The sequence below is a fragment of the Panthera tigris genome, chromosome E3 (genome assembly GCF_018350195.1).
Source record: "Panthera tigris isolate Pti1 chromosome E3, P.tigris_Pti1_mat1.1, whole genome shotgun sequence".
Classification (NCBI taxonomy): domain Eukaryota; kingdom Metazoa; phylum Chordata; class Mammalia; order Carnivora; family Felidae; genus Panthera; species Panthera tigris.
Genome location: NC_056675.1, coordinates 25,988,802 through 26,006,976, shown reverse-complemented (window position 1 = coordinate 26,006,976; position 18,175 = coordinate 25,988,802). Strand labels below are relative to the sequence as shown.

Here is an 18,175-nt window from a genome sequence, read left to right as displayed (position 1 = left end):
CCCACCTAATTGTCCCACTCCACTCTGTGAGCACCAGTCCAGCCCTGTTGACTCATGGTATTCGCCTTAGGATCTAAATTTAGGATCTGAGTAGCTGAAGTGTCTTGCCAATTTCCAGATTCAACTCTCATTAGTCCAGGACATGGAAAATTTTCAAGGTAAAGAGCTCTGGAAGGTAGCTGTCAAGAAGGGCAGGCTGATTCCTTTTACACAGATTTAAAAATTGTCCCTTTATCGAAGTAATACATTCTCATGAGGAAAATGCAGAAAAGCATCAAGAGATCAGAAAAAGTTACCCAGCAAGACTGTCACTGATGATACTCTGGTATATAGAAAAACGTTTGAAAGGTGCCTTATTTTGTCCCATCCGAGTAGGAGGGAGGCAGCAGAAACTGAGTCCTGTGTAATGTCCTCCTGTTACCATGCGCATTGGAGTTGCCCTCATTTGCTTTTCATGTCATCTAAAGACTTGTCTCTTAAGAGGTTTCAAAGTGACCGCTGAAGCTGTTCAGAGAGAGCAGCTAATGATAGCAGAAAAAGTCCGGGCTTTGGAGTCCCCAAATCTACCTTCAAACCTGCTTGGAAGCTTCCTAACTGTGTGTCTTTGAGCAAGGCACTTACCCTTTCTCATCTTCCATCTTTTAACTGTAAAATGAGATGAACACCCCTTTAAAAGTCCAACTGAGAGGTTATTTGAGTTAAAAGACTTGACCTAAGGCCTACCTGTGGATTGTCACTGGCTGTGTGACCTTGAGCAAGTTATTGAACCTCTCTATGCTTTAGTTTCTTCATCTGTACAATGGAAATAATAGAAGGACTCCCCTCACTGGATCCTTAAGAGACCTGTATGAGACAATCCATATAACATGCTTAGTTCAATGCCTCATACACATTAGGTGCTCAGTAATGATCAGTGACTGCTGTAAACCAAACAATTTTTGAAGCATGTTGGAGCCATTTTCCCACTGTGGATGGTGAAATCAATTAGTGGGTTGCCACCTGCATTTAAAAAACAAAAGAGTAGACCTAGAAGATATTAGTGTGTATTGCTTATAGTAAGAGAAATGCTCTTCCTATATCTTATCTTTCATCAGTGAAAGTTTTGTGTACTGTAAAAATGATGTAAATTGCATCCCCCCTCCCTTTTTTTAAACATTTATTTATTTAAGTAATCTCTACTCCTAACATGGGGCTTGAACTCATGACCTTGAGATCAAGAGTTGCGTGCTCCTCCAACTGAGCCAGCCAGGTGCCCCATGTAAATTGTATTTCTTTAACTTTTTTTTTTCTTTTAGAGAGAGAAAGAGAGAGCATGCAAGTGGGGGAGAGGGGCAGAGGGAGAGAGAGAGAGAATTCCAAGCAGGTTCCAGGCTCAGCACCTTGATCCCATGACCCTGGGATCATGACCTTGGCAGAAACCAAGAGTCAGATGCTCAACTGACTGAGCCACCCAGGTGCCCCTAAGTTGTATTTATTGTAGGTGGCAGTTTGTGAGTATGGAAGACACTGGCTTAGAGCAGATAAACTTGGGTCCTCTGATCTTAGATTTAACCTGAATTTGCCAAAGTGGTATATCTTTGGCCTACAAAACCAAGGTAGCTCTAGGAAATAGCCATATTAAATGTACTTTTGCATCTTCTGTAAAAAAGTTTCAGTCAAACTCCATTAAATCCTTCTACAAAAATAAACCATCAGAAGTGCCTAGTTGGTTCATTTGGTTAAGTGTCCGACTCTTGATTTTGGTTCAGGTTACAATCTCACAGTTCATGGAATCCAGCCCCAAGATGGGCTCTACACTGACAGCTCAGAGCCTGCTTGGGATTCTCTATCTCCTTCTCTCTCTCTCTGCCCCTCCCCTGCTTCCTCGCTTTCTCTCTCAAATAAGTAAACATTTAAAAAAATCCTCGTATGAGAAAAGTTATCCAGCAGATAGTGCCAGGAAAAATGTTGCTTCCCTTGAGGAAATAGTTTGCTTCTTCCCTAACTTTCCCTGTTTACCTTGTCTGCCAGGAACCTCAGAGTTCATTTCAAAGCTCTTGTATAACAGCTTATTGGCTCTTCTGGTTAAGCGTATCTGTTTCTCTTCAGACTTGGTTTTCTTTCTTTTTCTTTTTTTTCCTTCCACTTTTATTACTATATTTTGTTGTGAATTATCTCAATTCCTTTTAGGGAGAAAGCAAGATATAAATATATTCAGAAAGAAAACAGGCATCTGCCTTGTTTACAACACAGAGGCTGTGAATCTCACATGAGCTAATGTATGCGAAAGAACATTAAACACTGAGAAGCCTGGTCCAGGGGGAGTTGTCATTACAGTGTATCCAACTCTTGCAGAGGTGTGAAGTTTTATCAGCTTTGTAGAAAAGAAGAATACTGTTGGTCTTTGTTTTAGCGAATTTTTTAAAGTAACTTTCTTCTTAACTGATTATAAAAGGAATAATTGCAAAAAGAAGTAATAATTGCCCTTTGTGGAAAAATTGAACAAAAAAAGTTGGTCATTGTAGGTCTCACCACCCAGAGATGACCACTACTGAAATAGCTTTATTTTTTTAAACAGCTTTATTGATATATATTTCATATGTCGTACAATTCAAAGCATACAAATCAGTGGCTTTTAGTATATTCACAAAATTTGCAACCATGACTGCCATCAGTTTTAGCATATTTTCATCACCTCGCAAAGAAACCCTATTCCCCTTACCCATAACTCCCCAAGACCCCCATTCCTCCCAGCCCCAGACAATCACTAGTCTCCTTTCTGTCTCTATGGAGTTGTCTTTGTGACTGGTTTGTTTCACTTAGGACAATGCTTTCAAGGTCCATCCATGTCGTAGCATTTATGTATACTTCATTTCCTTTTATGGCTTGTATCAGTCAGCTTAGGCTGACATCACAACACACCACAGACTAGCTGGTGTAAGCGACAGACATTTATTTTCCCACAGTGCTGGAGGCCAGAAGTCTGAGGTCAGAGTGCAAACATGGTCAGGTTCCAGTGAGAGCTCTTCTCCAGGCTTCCAGAAGCTGCCTTCTAGCTAAGATCCTCAAGCAGGGGAGGGAGAGCTCTGGTATCTCTTCCTCTTCTTATGAGGGTGCCAGTTCTATGGGATTAGGGCTCCACCCTTAAGACCTCATTAACCTTAATTGCTTCCTTAAAGGCCCTATCTCCAATACAGTCACTTGAGAGGATTAGGATTTTAGCATGTGAATTTGAGGGGGGGACACAATTCAGCTCATAACATGGCTGAATATATCCCATGGTGTGGACATATCACATCTCATCCATCTAGTCACCTGTTGATGGATGTTAAGTTATTTTTGGCTATTTTCTATAATGCTTCCACGAACGTTCATGTACCAGTTTTGTGTGAAGATGTATTTTCAATCCTCTTGGGTGTGTACATAGGAGTGGAATTGCTGGGTCATATGGTAACTCTAGGTTCAACTGTTTGAGGAACTGCAAAACTGTTTTTAGAGTGGCTAAACCATTTTACATTCCCACCAGCAGTGAAGGAGAGTTCCAATTTCTGCCCATCCTTGCTAACACTTGTTATTATCTGTCTGTTGGATTATAGCCATCCTGGTGGGTGTGAAGTGGTATCCCATTGTGGTTTGATTTATGCTTCCCTGATGCCTAATGAGGTTGAGCATCTTTTCATGTGCTTACTGGCCATTTGTATATCTTCTTCGGAGGAATGTCTATTCAGATCCTTTGCCTTTTTTAATTGGACTATCATTTTGTTGTTGAGTTATGAGAGTTCCTTGTATATTCTAGACACAAGTTTCTTATCAGATATATAATTTGCAGTTTTGTGGGCTGTCTTTTCACTTTCTTGGTGTCTTGACGCGCAAGAGTTTTTAATTTTGGTGATGTCCAATTTATTTTTTCAATTGTCGCTTGTGTTCTTGGTATCCTATCTAAGAAACCATTGCCTAATCCAAGGTCATGAAGATTTGTTTACTTTTTTTCTAAGAGTTGTATGATTCAAGTGCTTTCATTTAAGTCTTTGACCTATTTTGAGTTATTTTTTTTTTTAACTTTATTTATTTTAAGAGGGAGACAGAGAGCACATGAGCTTGCACAAGCAGAGGAAGGGCAGAGAGACATAGAGAGAGAGAATCCCATGCAGGCTCCTCGGTCAGCACAGAAGAGCCTCACACAGGGCTCAATCTCATGAACAGTAAGATCATGACCTGAGCCAAAATCAACAGTCGGATGCTTAACCGACTGAGCCACCCAGGTGACCTGAGTTAATTTTTGTATATGGCATAAGGTAAGAGTCTAACTCCATTCTTTTGCATGTGGATATCCAGGCATCCAGCAACATCTGTTGAAGAGACTCCTCTTTCCCTAGTGAAATGATGTTGGCACCCTTGTTACAAATCAGTTGAACATGAATGTAAGGGTTTATCTCTGGACTTTTAATTCCATTTTATATATGTCTATCCTTATGCTAGTACCACAAAGTCTCAATTACTATAACTGTATAATAAGTTTTAATTCAGGAAATTTGAATCCTCCAACCTTCTTTATTTCAAGATTGTTTTGGCAATTCTTGGACCTTTGAATTTCCAATTGTCGTCTTTATTGCCAATGTTTTTGAAAATGCAACTCTAGCTTTAACTTTATGTCAATGAAATCATCACCCATAACAATTATTTTCATGTGTCCCTAACTCTACATTGTAAACATCCTTCTATATTATAAACTCATTTTACATATGTGTAGTACATAATTTAGTTATCTTCCTATCAGACACTTCTTTCTGAACTTCATCATTATAAATATTGCCTCCATGGCTGCCTTCGTTCCTAAGAGAGTTTAATTTTATTTGTGAAGCTATTAAAGATATTTTTACATACTGAAAACATTAATCTTTTAACTCAAACTTTGAGGTGATTTCCCTAAAAGTAGTAGAATGGTCACAAAAAAGAGTCAAATCCCACATTTGCAGCTTAGAAAAGTCACTAATCTTTCTGAGCCACAGTGTTCTCATCTGACACATGCAGATAGTAATAATAATAGAGCTGTTTTGAAGGGCGCCTGGGTGGCTCGGTGGGTTAAGTGTCTGACTGTTGGTTTCGGCTCAGGTCATGATCTCACGGTTTGTGAGATCGAATCCTGCATCGGGCTCTAAGCTGACAGCTTGGAGCCTGCTTGGGATTCTCTCTCTCCCTCTCTCTCTGCCCCCCCCCCCGAAAATAAATAAACTTTAAAAAAAATAGAGCTGTTTTAAAGATTAAAGGAATGTATAGTCTAGCACACACGACCCAATAAATAGTACTTATAATAATCATCATTCTTATTTTCATCATTGTTGTTACTGTTGCTAGCTATATTAGAAGTTGCAACAGGTAGCAGAAATGGAGATGGTGGGCTGGCATTCAGGTCTTTCTTATCAGCCTGGGAATTGCAGTCATAATAAGTGGACATTAGTGACTCCTGTCTGGCCCAGCTGATGGAGCACACTACTCTTGATCTCGGGGTTGTGAGTCTGAGCCCCATGTTTGGTATAGGGATTACTTTAAAAAATAAAAAAAAAAATTTTAAAGAATATATTTTAAAAAATGAGTAGACGTTAACTATTTCTCACATTGACCAAAGAACAGTTTTTTTTTAATTAAAAAAAATTTTTTAACGTATATTTATTTTTGAGACAGAGAGAGACAGAGCATGAATGGGGGAGGGTCAGAGAGAGGGAGACACTGAATCTGAAACAGGCTCCAGGCTCTGAGCTGTCAGCACAGAGCCTGACATGGGGCTTGAACTCACGGACCGTGAGATCATGACCTGAGCCGAAGTCGGACGCCCAACCGACTGAGCCACCCAGGCACCCCAAGAACAGTGTTTTAATATCATGCACCAAATAGATGTCTTCATTCCTAAATCTTTGTATGTATTTAAGGTTAGTTTCTTAGAATCGTTTCTTAGCAATGGCTGTGAGATGGTTTAATTCCATTTGTGTAGCTATGGAAGATATTGTTTACATATTGAAAACCCTTATCTTTTCATTAAAGCATAGATTAGCTCTGAGGGAGCAATGGCTGTGTCTGGCCTGTTTACGATTTAGGTCTAGCATCGACAAACACATAGTAGATGCTGACACAGGAATGCCAGAAGGAAAGCAGGAGGCCCCCAACATATTTTGCTGCTTTGGATTACGTTGTGGCAGCAGCAGGGGCTAAAGGGGCTTAAGGTAGGAAACCAAGCACACAGTAGTTTGAGTCACAATACGAACCACCATTTATTATGTGCTTGTTGCGTCCGTTGTGTGTTGGTCATTCTTCTGGTGGATTTTTATATGCGATCTCAGTTAATATATTTAAATGTCAAGATTACCTGTGTAGTGAGATCCATGGGGAGCCCAATGTTATAGGCAAGGAAACAGAAGCTTCAAGAGGATTAATGACTGGGCCTAGGGGGTACTGATAAGTAAGTGCTGGGGCTCAAATGCAAACACTTACCTCTCTGATACTAAAGTCTGGGTGTTCTTTTCCCAGGAAAGATGTGTGTCCTTTCAACAACCTAGTGGCTGAGAGAGAGGGTGGTTGGGACTTACAAAAGGAAGCTAGAGTAGGATTCATTAATTAGGTCAACAAAGATTGATCGAGCTTCTGCTCTGGGTGTGGGACTGGATAGTTCCAGGTGTTGGGGTATTCAATGGAGACTATAAGCCAATACCTTGCTCTACTAGAAACTCAAAGTCTAGGGGTGAAGCAGACACTGTTCCAGTAATCACATAACTACTTGATTACAAATTGTGATCAGTGCTTCTAAGAAGTTCAGGGTGCCATGAGAGATCAGCAGGGGAATTTGAATAGGTTCCCTTAGGCTGAGATCAGAAGTGAGCTAGGAATTAACTAGATGTGAATGGCAGGAAGGGCTTTCTAGGATGAGAAAAGTACCTAAGCAAAGACCCTGAGTCTGGAAGGGGGACTGAAAAAAGGCCTGTGTGGCACAAGCAGGATGCAGGGTGACCGTGGAGCCAAGAGAGAGCAGTTAAAGACTGTGGACTTGATCCTGAGGACAGCAGGGAGCCTTTAAAAGGTTTTAACTGAGCAGTGGCAGCATCAGATAGGCTTTCTAAAAAGATGAATGTGGCTGCAGGTGGGGAGCAGATTAGGTGACCTGTTGGCAGTGGGAATGGACAGAAGTGGATGCATTTAGGAGACATTTTGGGGGTAAGAATGACGTAGGTGATATGAATGATCCTTTCTAAAATGCAGTTTTGTTTGGAGGTAAATATGTTTCTCACTGTCTGTGATTGGAAACATTCACGTTTTCTTTTCAGTATACCAGGGGACTTCTTATTAAGAAGAACCCTATTGTTGAAACTCTTGGGTTTTTAATTCCCAAGCCCTCCTCTTTTCTTTTCTTCAAAAAAAATTTTATGGGGCACCTGAGTGGCGCAGTCGGTTGGGCGTCCGACTTCAGCTCAGGTCACGATCTCGCGTTCCGTGAGTTGGAGCCCCGCGTCGGGCTCTGGGCTGATGTCTCAGAGCCTGGAGCCTGCTTCTGATTCTGTGTCTCCCTCTCTCTCTGCCCCTCCCCCGTTCATGCTCTGCCTCTCTCTGTCTCAAAAATAAATAAACGTTTTAAAAAAAAATTTAAAAAAAATTTAAAGTTTATTTTTTAAATATTTATTTGTTTTATTTCTGAAAGAGAGAGAGAGCGTAAGTGGGGGAGGGCAGAGAGAGAGGGAGACACAGAATCTGAAACAGGCTCCAGGCTCTGAGCTGTCAGCACAGAGCCTGACATGGGGCTCCAACTCACCATGACCTGAGCTGAAGTCAGATGCTTAAACAACTGAGCCGCTCAGGCGCCCCTATTTAATTATTTTTGAGAGAGAGAGCATGAGCAAGGGAGGAGCAGAGAAAGGGAGAGAGACAATCCCAAGCAGGCCCCGCACTGTCAGCACAGAGCCCAATGTGGGGCTCAAACTCACGAACTGTGAGATCATGACCTGAGCTGAAACCAAGAGTTGGATGCTTCACTAACTGAGCCACCCAGGCGCCCCTTTTTAAAAAAAAATTTGTTTTAAGTTTATTTATTTTCGAGAGAGAAAAAAGAGAGAGAGAGAACATGAGCAAAGGAGGGGCAGAGAGAAGGAGAGAAACAGAATCCCAACCCCTCCTCTTAATGTTTGATAAGTTTGGTTTCTTAGTCCTTGGAGTTTCTTGACTTGAACCCAGCCTGCCCTGGGCTCTGGATCAAGCACTAAGATAATGAGTGAATATTGCCCCAGTCCCTCAGTACAGATTGAAATGATTTCTTGATTAGTTATTAAATTGTTACTCTTGTAAAGGAACTGTTTAAAAATAAACTGGGGGATTTGTTTCCTTTTCACTTAAAGGCAACATTTAATATATAGAGCCTCTGCCAGTCTGAACTGGATGAGAACTGTTTATACCCAGGCTCATTCAAAATGCTTGGGATATTTCTAAAGGTTCAGTCTTGGCAGCAGCAGCTGAGAATGTAGAGATAAATAAAAAAGTCACAAGACACGGCTGATGGGGTTTGTCTGTTCATTCACACCCATGACTCACTAGGCTTTTGAAGACACTGAATTTTGAAGGACAACCTAGCAGACGGTGGCTGTTTAAATTGTTGGAACTCCAGTCTTGATGCAATTCAGTTAACTGTGAAATGGACTTAGCCTCGTGAATTGAGATGTGGAAAGAAAATGCTCATAGATATATAAACATCTGAATAGCACATAAAATTTGATTTTTAGAAAAAATGATTTAAAGAAAATCATTTAAATATTTGCTTAAAAATAGCATATTTTCCAGTTTTTCTATAGACACTGTGTTACTTGTATGATTAAGAAATAATTTTAGGGGCACCCGGGTGACTCAGGCAGTTAAGCATCCAACTCAATTTCAGCTCAGGTCATGATCTCATGGTTCGTGGGTTTGAGCCCCATATTGGGGCACACTGTCAGTGCGGAGCCTGCTTGGGATTCTGTCTCTGTCTCTCTCTCTCTCTCTCTCTCTCTCTGCCCCTCCCCAGCTCACACACCCTGTCTCTCTCTCTCTCAAAATAAATTAATAAACATGAAAAAAAAATTTATTGAGAGGTGCCTGGCTGATTCAGTCAGGAAGACATGCAACTCTTAATCTCGGGATTGTGAGTTAGGTGTGGAGATTACTTAAAAATAAAATCTGAAAGAAAGAAAAAGAAAAGAAAAGAGAAGAGAAAAGTAAAAGAAAAGAAAAGAAAAAGAAAAGAAAGATGGAAAGAAGAGGAAGGAAGGAAGGAAGGAAGAATTTTATTGAGCACCTACTGACCTACTGTGTGCCGGGCAATGAATCATCTCATTTCATCCTTCATGCCACCAAGAGGAAGGTCTCACTATCTCTGAGGGAGCTGAGGCTTCAAAGGAGTTAGGAGACTTGCTCAAGGTCACCCAGTTGGTAAATGATGGTAAGATTTTGCTTCCAGAAGGTATGCTCTGAGCAACTAAGCTCTGTTCCAATGGCCCTGTCACTGATTTTGCCTTGGTGGCTTCCTTCCCCCTTGGGGGCCTCAGCTTTCTTCACTTATAAAAAAATGAGTCTTTTATTAAATGTCTCCCTTTCCAGAAACCAAGATCCTTTCCAGGGTCAGAATTTGATAATCCCCATGTTTCTGTCTCAATATAACCAATGTTGTCACTTTTAGCACCGAATGTTCCCATTTAAAATACCGCCTTCAAGGAGACTTCACTGAGTTTACTTTAGTAACACTGTTTAGAAGTCAGCAATATGCCTTAATTATTGCACATTCAAGACTGTCAGATTCTCCCCGATGCCTTATGGCTTCCAGGGCTCAACTTTCCTTAAAATAATGCAGGCCAACATCTGACTCTCAAGAAAAGAAGGTTATCAGACTACTGACATTTACCCCTCGAATGTCAACACTTATTTCTTGTTAGAAAAAAAACCTTCCATCATTTGTTCCTCCACTGGGGGTACATGGAGCTATTTTTTATTGATTTTTCCACATGTTTTCTGTGTTCTTCCAATTTTCCATAATGGCTATGTTTTTTTATAATGGAAAAATAATATCATTGTTTTAAACATTTATTCATTTTTGAGAGACAGAGACAGAGCACCAGTGGGGGAGGGGCAAAGAGAAAGGGAGACACAGAATCCGAAGCAGGCTCCAGGCTCCGAGCTGTCAGCACAGAGCCCGACGCAAGGCTCGAACCCATGAGCCATGAGATCATGATCCGAGCTGAAGTCGGACACTTAACTGACTGAGCCACCCAGGAGCCCCAAAAAATAATCTCATTTTAAAATTCAGTCCAGGAGTGCCTGGGTGGCTCAGTCAGTTAAGTGTCCAACTCTTGATTTCGCTCAGGTCATGATCACATGGTTCATGAGATTGAGCCCCACGTCACCAAAATAAAATTCACTCCAGGAAGACAGAAGAGAAATAAAGTCTTGGTAATATATATTATACATGCCTTGCCTTCCTAATTGGAAAGTATGGGGCATGACTATAAGCTCCATCGGATTATTCTGGGTCGGGATCAGGGACCTCATTTCTTACTTTTTAGTGCTATGACTTGATGGTTTAGACCATGGGTTTTGAACTCAGATAGACCAGGCTTAGAATCTTGGCATGGCCAGTTACTCAGCTCTGTGATCTTAGGTAGCTTAGTGTCTCTAAGCCTTGGTTTCCTCATCAGTAAAAGGGAAATAATGATCACATCTACTTCCCAGAGTGGCTTGGGTGGATTGAATGAGATGATAAATGAACATAATGTCTAGCATTCAGTTAATGCAAGTTTCTTGATTAATTATGTGATACTGTTAATATTCTTTTGCAAGTGTATGGGGCCCTTAGGGACTGCTGAGGCACCTAAGACTTCTGGCCCTGGATCTGAATTAAAAGGTCCTCAGAGACCTATTTTCCTATTTTAATTTAATTTAATTTTAGTTTAGTTTAGTTTAGTTTAGTTAATTTATTTGTTGTTGAGGTGAAACTTACATGCAGTAGGATACACTGGTCCTACGTGAAATTCTTTAAATTTTTTTTTAATGTTTATTTATTTTTGAGAGAGACCACAAGCAAGGGAGGGGCAGGGCATAGAGAGCGGAGACACAGAACCTGAAGCAGGCTCCAGGCTCTGAGTTGTCAGCACAGAGCCCGACACAGAGCTTGAACTCACAAGTATTGAAATCATGACCTGAGCCGAAGTCAGACTCTTAACCAACTGAGCCACCCAGGCACCCCTGGTCCTAACCAAACTTCGACATATGTATGTCCCACATAACCGCTACCCAGATCAAGTTAAGAACATGCCCGAGCACCTCTGCAGGCTCTTTCGTGCCCGCAACCAGTCAGTAGCCCCAAATCCCAAGGCAAACTCTATTTTGACTCCTAAAACCATAAAATAGTTTTGCTTATTCTCAAACTTTGTATAAATAGAAAACACAGTATGAACTTCTTTGTGCCTGGCTTCTTTTGCTGAACATTATGTCTGGAAGATTCAGCCAGATTGTTGAGGGTAATAGTGGTTTGCTTTTTCACTGATGCGTAGTATTCTTTCATATGAATATGATTACAATTTCTATATCCATTTGCTTTACTGATGAACACTTGGGTTGTGTCCAGTTTTGGGCTATTATGAAAAATGCCGCTTTTATGAACATCCCTGTATGTGTTTTCTTGGCTTTAAATACTCACTTCAGTTGGCAGACTGTCCAGGAGTGGAGTTGATGGGTCCGGGAGTATATATAATATTTAATTTTAGAGGATACTGCCAAATCATTTTCTAAAGCGGTTGCACCATTTTCCCATTCACACTCATGAAACAGGAGTGTTCCACTTCCTTGCATCCTTGCTAACACTTGGTATGGTGAATCTCTTTCATTTTAACCATGCTGGTGACTGTGCATTAGCTCTCTCATCATGCCTTTAATTTCCGTGATGACTAATGATGTTGTACACTTTTTAATGTAATTATCGGCCATTGGGACACACCACTGCGTTCCTAAACTCAGTTATACTCTTGGGATATCTGATAGCTCAATTTGCCAGAATGAGGCTTAAAGAATGAACGAGCACACATTGTTCTGAGAGAGGTTGCAGAGGCTCTCCTATGACTGAAACAACAGAGTTTCTGAACATCTACACTGGCTTCTGCTTACTTTCAAGTTCTTAACTCTCTTTGATAGTGAGCTTGCAAGAGAAATACCTTGCAGATGAGTGAGATGGTATGAATTTTAAAAAAATTCTTTTTTACATTTTATTTATTTTTGATAGACACAGAAAGACGGAGCACAAGTGGGGGAGGGGCAGAGAGAGAGGGAGACAGAATCCGAAGCAGGCTCCAGGCTCTGAGCTGTCAGCACAGAGCCCGACGAAGGCTCGAACTCACAAACTGTGAGATCATGACCTGAGCCGAAGTCGGACACTCAACTGACTGAGCCACCCAGGAGCCCCATATGAATTTTTTTAAATGCTAAGTGAACTCTCTAGCAGCATTTTAGCTTATATTTCTACAGTCCACGTAGGGGAAAAGAAGTCACATTAGTTGAGTATCCACTACATACGTGTCAATCCTTGCACCCGGCACTTTAAATACATTATATCCTTTATTTTTTAAATTTTTAAAAAATATTTTATTTTTAAGTAATCTCTATACCCAATGTGGGGCTTGAACTCATAACCCTGAGATCAAGAGTCACACTGACTGAGCCGGCCAGGTGCCTGTACATTAATAAGGACTTTGTGAGGTTGAGATGATTATACTTTCAGTTCAAATGAGCAAATTAGGCTGGAGGTGGAGGTCACCCAGCTCTTAAATGGCAGAGCCAGGATTTGGAGACTGGGTCTGCTTGACTTCAAAGTCTACCCTTCTACATTCAAGCAAACTGAAGGGGAAGCATTATTTTTCTAGCATTTCTCCAGTCAGAAACTTCCTAGTGCCCATTTCATTAATATTTTTGGAATGGTCACCTCTATGAGGGCAACTTCACCTTCAGGTGGATCTCTCAGGGTCTCCCAGTGCTGGGTCTAGCCATACTGGGGAGGGTTGCATCTCCTGGACTCCTGCAGCTAACTTCCTGTTGGCCATTTGACCCCAATTTTTTCCTTCCTACCTTTCCCAATCTTTTAGCTCTGATTGCACTAATATTATATAGGCATTCATTCTCTTGATAGTCCTTCTTATTCTTCTGTCTGTTTTTCTTTTTTCAATGTTTATTTATTTTTGAGAGAGAGAGAGACAGAGTGCAAGCAGGATAGGGGCAAACAGAGAGGGAAACACAGAATCCAAAGCAGGCTCCAGGCTCTGAGCTGTTAGCACAGAGCCCGACGCAAGGCTCGAACTCACAAACCATGAAATCATGACCTGAGCTGAAGTCAGAAGCCTAACTGACTGAGCCACCCGGGCGCCCCTGTCTGGTATATTTTCTTATAATTCTTCTAGAAAGAAAGTTTTTCCCAATTGGATAGCAATACATGTGTATTGTAGACATTTGGGAAAACAAAAATTCACCCATTTCCTCTTAATCATTTTACGTGTAGTTGTTTTTTGTTTTTAAACATGGTCAAGATGCTGGGCCATAACTTAGTTGCGGTAATGGACATGATTGGATTTTGTAAAAGGCAGTCACATTTAAGGATGTACTGTGGAAGGCCTCAGTCAGGAATAGATGTAAAACAAGAGTCATTTGTTCTTCCAAAATACTTTTTTACAGAAAGATAGGAGGGAAAAAAGGGGCAGAGATGGTGAATGAAAGAACCTGGTTTCCACCTTACCTTTAGAAACATCATTGTGGTCGACTTCCAGCACCAACAGACAGAGCTTTAGTGTTCCCCTTGGAGACATTGTTAGCTTTTGGTATTGAGCAATTTCAAATTTGCCTCATCAAAATTTATAGCAAATGTGCCCCACTGTATTTTCCCCTTGAGGTTTCTACCTGTTCCTTCAAACATTGCAAAAGCATCACATTTTTAATGGTTTTGTATGTTTTACCAAGTTTATAAATTATCAGATACCAGGGAGCCTGGGTGACTCAGTTTTTTATTTTTTATTTATTTATTATTTATTTATTTATTTTTTAAAATTTACATCCAAATTAGTTAGCGTATAGTGCAACAGTGATTTCAGGAGTAGATTCCTTAGTGACCCTTACCCACTTAGCCCACACCCCCTCCCATAACCCTCAGTTTGTTCTCCATATTTATGAGTCTCTTCTGTTTTGTCCCCCTCCCTGTTTTTATATTATTTTTGTTTCCCTTCCCTTATGTTCATCTGTTTTGTCTCATAAAGTCCTCATATGAGTGAAATCATATGATTTTTGTCTTTCTCTGACTAATTTCTTTTTTTTTTTTTTATTTTTTTTTTTTTATTTTTTTTTTCAACGTTTTTTATTTATTTTTGGGACAGAGAGAGACAGAGCATGAACGGGGAAGGGGCAGAGAGAGAGGGAGACACAGAATCGGAAACAGGCTCCAGGCTCCAAGCCATCAGCCCAGAGCCTGACGCAGGGCTCGAACTCACAGACCGCGAGATCGTGACCTGGCTGAAGTCGGACGCTTAACCGACTGTGCCACCCAGGCGCCCCTCTCTGACTAATTTCACTTAGCATAATTCCCTCCAGTTCCATCCACGTAGTTGCAAATGGCAAGATTTCATTCTTTTTGATTGCCGAATAATACTCTGTTGTATATATATACCACATCTTCTTTATCCATTCATCCATCAGTGGACATTTGGGCTCTTTCCATACTTTGGCTATTGTTGATAGTGCTGCTATGAACATGGGGGTGCATGGGGGTGCATGCCTTGGAAACAGCACACCTGTATCCCATGGATAAATGCCTACTAGTGCAATTGCTGGGTTGTAGGGTAGTTCTATTTTTAGTTTTTTGAAGAACCTCCATACTGTTTTCCAGAGTGGCTGCACCAGCTTGCATTCCCAGAGCGCACACCTCTTGATTTCAGCTCAGGTCATGATCTCATGGTACGATCGAGCCTTGCATCTGCACTGACAGTAGGGAGCCTGCTTAGGATTCTCTCTCTCTCCCTCTCTCTCTCTCTGCCCCTCCCCTGCTCTCTCTGTCTCTAAAAATAAATAAATAAAACTTAAAAAGAAATCAGATACTGAATCATTCCCCGGTTGTTGGGCCTTTAGATTGTTCCCAAACCGTTTTTGTGGTAAATGATGTGGTAGTGAACACCATTGTCTGCATACTTCGTTGTGGTATCTTTGAGTACAGAAATCTTCATCTCCCACGAGAGAGACCATGACCCTGCAGGGGTTAAGAGCATGAATGCAGGAGCCAGACAGCCATGGTGTGACCACGGACAAGCTATAACCTGTGTGCGCCCCTATCTCCTTGTCTGTCAGACTGGGCAAAATCACAACACTCACCTCCCCATCGCTTCCTGTGTGTGAAGGGCCCAGTCTGTGCCACAGAAGTGTTTGCTTTTATTATTTACCTGGAATCCTAGAAAGTGGGTGCTCATTGGATAACAAATTAAACTTTAAGGTTTCTTAAGTATATTGGTGACTTGAGATTGTGAACCAGCCTCCTCTTTGTAACTCAACATGCAGTACTGTTTTGAGTCCATAACTGTATGATGGATGAACATATCATTGAAGCAACTTCTCTCTACAGTGTGTGCACATCTCTTGGTTCTTACAAGCTCCTGTTTATTTTTCTGTTTCCCCCTCTTGACCGTGAGCTCCTTGAGATCAAAGAGCATGCCCTGAAAATAATAGCAAGCAGTACTCACTGGGTGCCTAACTCTGGATCAGACTCAGTGCTCAGCACTCTGCAGGCCTTGTCTTGTTTGCTCCTCCCAGCACCGTCTCACACCTGGGCCCCCAGGAGACAGGCACCGCGTGCTGGCTGAGTGATGCAGTACTCTTTCCCAAACTTGTCACATCAAAAGGATCACTCAAGGCACAGAGATGGGGGATGCTGATTCCCAGGCCTCGCTCTTGGAGATCTGATTCTAAAGGTCTGGAGTAGCCCGGGGATCTGCCCCAGATGATCCTTTATGCTGAGGCCACATCCCGACTACCCCGTGGTCCCGAATTTCCTACGTCTCAAGCCTTGGGCAGCTTCTCCCAACTGTCTGGAGTTCTCAGCCTTGTCACTAAATGGAACAAGAAGGAGGGTGACCAAGAGGAGGAAACCATAAGCAACTCTTATTAGTATGCAGGGCCTTTCTTGTCACACTGCCTTTAATTGAAGCTGAAGGGCTGGCGCATCTCTCTGGGATTTTCCACTCTCTAGCCCTTCCGGAACTGGCTGCACACCAGCCTGCTAAGGGGGACAAGGACGGTGCAGAGGTGTGGAGGCATCTGTCCATTGGTGTTGGAGGCCAACCATGATGATGTCTCTAAAACTAAAATGGAAGCCAGGTTCCTTTATTTAGTCATCACTACCTGCTTCTCCCCTGCTGCTCCTCCCTACCTCCCTCCTTTTACCTACCTGTGGTCCCACCTGTGCAAGGCTCTGTCCTGCCAAGATGAGGAGGAAAACCACTAAGGGGGAGACTTCAATCTGTTTCTTAATTTTTAGCAAAGTAATCCTTGTACATTGTTCCCACGGTTAAAAAGATATACAGTAGTCCCCCCCACCTTATCTGTGGCTTTGGGCATCCACTGGAGCTCTTGGAATGTGTTCCCCGAGGACACGGTGGTGGGGGACTGCTGTACAGGATGAACAGAAGGACGGAATGAGCATCATCTTTGTGGCACCCTCTGCTATGGCAATAACTTTGAACTCTGGGCTGTTTCTCTGGACGGTTATGATTTTAGATACGATAGATATGGTTTTTGACATTATCTACTGATTTCCTGCTACGACAGATGGGGGTTAGCTCACTTACACCCCATCTATACCCTCCCCAAACAGTTAAGTTGTTCTTTTCTGTTCCTTTACGAGTTGACTTTGTAATTTCAAGTAATATACTACCATCTTTATTTCTTTTTACTTGTTTTGGGGCATACAAACAATACAATGGGGGGTATACAAACAATAGTGACTATAGAGTACATATATACCTATGAAGCAGACACTCATGTAACTACTGTCCCAGTTAAGAAAATAGAATACTGTCAACACCTTTAAAGCTCCTCCACACCCAGGGAAGCCGCTCACCCTAACTTTTATGCTCATTGTTCCCTTGCCTTTCTTTAGAGTTCTTCTTATCTTTATAGGCACTCCTCAGTATTTAGATTTGCTGTAAATAGAATCACACTACATGTATCACACTGTGCCTTATGCCCTTCCTTCAACATCGATAAGCGATTCCAAGCCGACAGGTGTACCCGTGGTTTATTCATGTTCATTGCCGTACACTCACCGTTCACGTAGACCACTATTTATTTATCCAGTCAGCTGTTGATGGACATTTGGGTTGTTTGCAGCTTTCTGCTATCATGAACATCTTTATTCAGTCACTCAGAACATGTGTGCAAGGGTTTCTCCAGGCAGTGGATCTAGGAGCAGAATCCCTGCATTGCAGGGCACGTGCATACTCAGTTTTACTTGATAATGCCACTTTTCCTATGTGGTTGCACTAATGGACAGTCCCCACCTGCAGAGACTCTGACCTGATTGGCTAGGGCAGGGCTGGGCATTGACAATATTCAAAGCTCCCCAGATGGTTCCATCATGAGGCTCCATGTCCACCTTTGTTTCCAATCCATCAACTCTAGAAAGTATTTTTTTGATTCTTCAGTTTGGAGGAGTGGTCCTAGCATCCCTTTCTGCTCTCTACTCTGAAGATTTTTGTGTAATAATCTGAAAGAGCTAACACGGCTTTTTCCCAGGCAAAGTCAAAGTGTGGGCTGGCTAAGAGAGGTTATCAAGGCATGGACAGGAATTGGTTAAGATACTGGGACAAAAGTAGGGGCAGCTGGGTGGCTCATTTGGTTGAGTGTCTGCCTTCGGCCCAGGTCATGATCTCCCAGTTCTTGGGTTCAAGCCCTGCGTCAGGCTTGCTGCTATCAGCACAGAGCCTGCTTCGAATCCCCTGTCTCTTTCCCTCTCTGCCCCTCTCCACCCCTCTCCTGCTCATGCTCTCTTTCTAAAAAAAAAAAAAAAAAAAAAAAAAAAAACCTTGAAAAAGCAGAAAAGATACTGCTGGGACACCTGGGTGTCCCAGTTGGTTAAGTATCCAACTCTTGATTGAACTCACGGTTTGTGAGTTCGAGG

At 41.9% G+C, this 18,175-nt stretch overlaps 1 protein-coding gene across 4 annotated transcripts in view; it reads left to right on the top strand.

Annotated features, from left to right (window-relative positions):
• Positions 1-18,175, top strand: part of IQCK (IQ motif containing K) — a 124,832-nt gene that overhangs the window by 103,711 nt on the left and 2,946 nt on the right. The gene's annotated exons all lie outside the window — the stretch shown is intronic.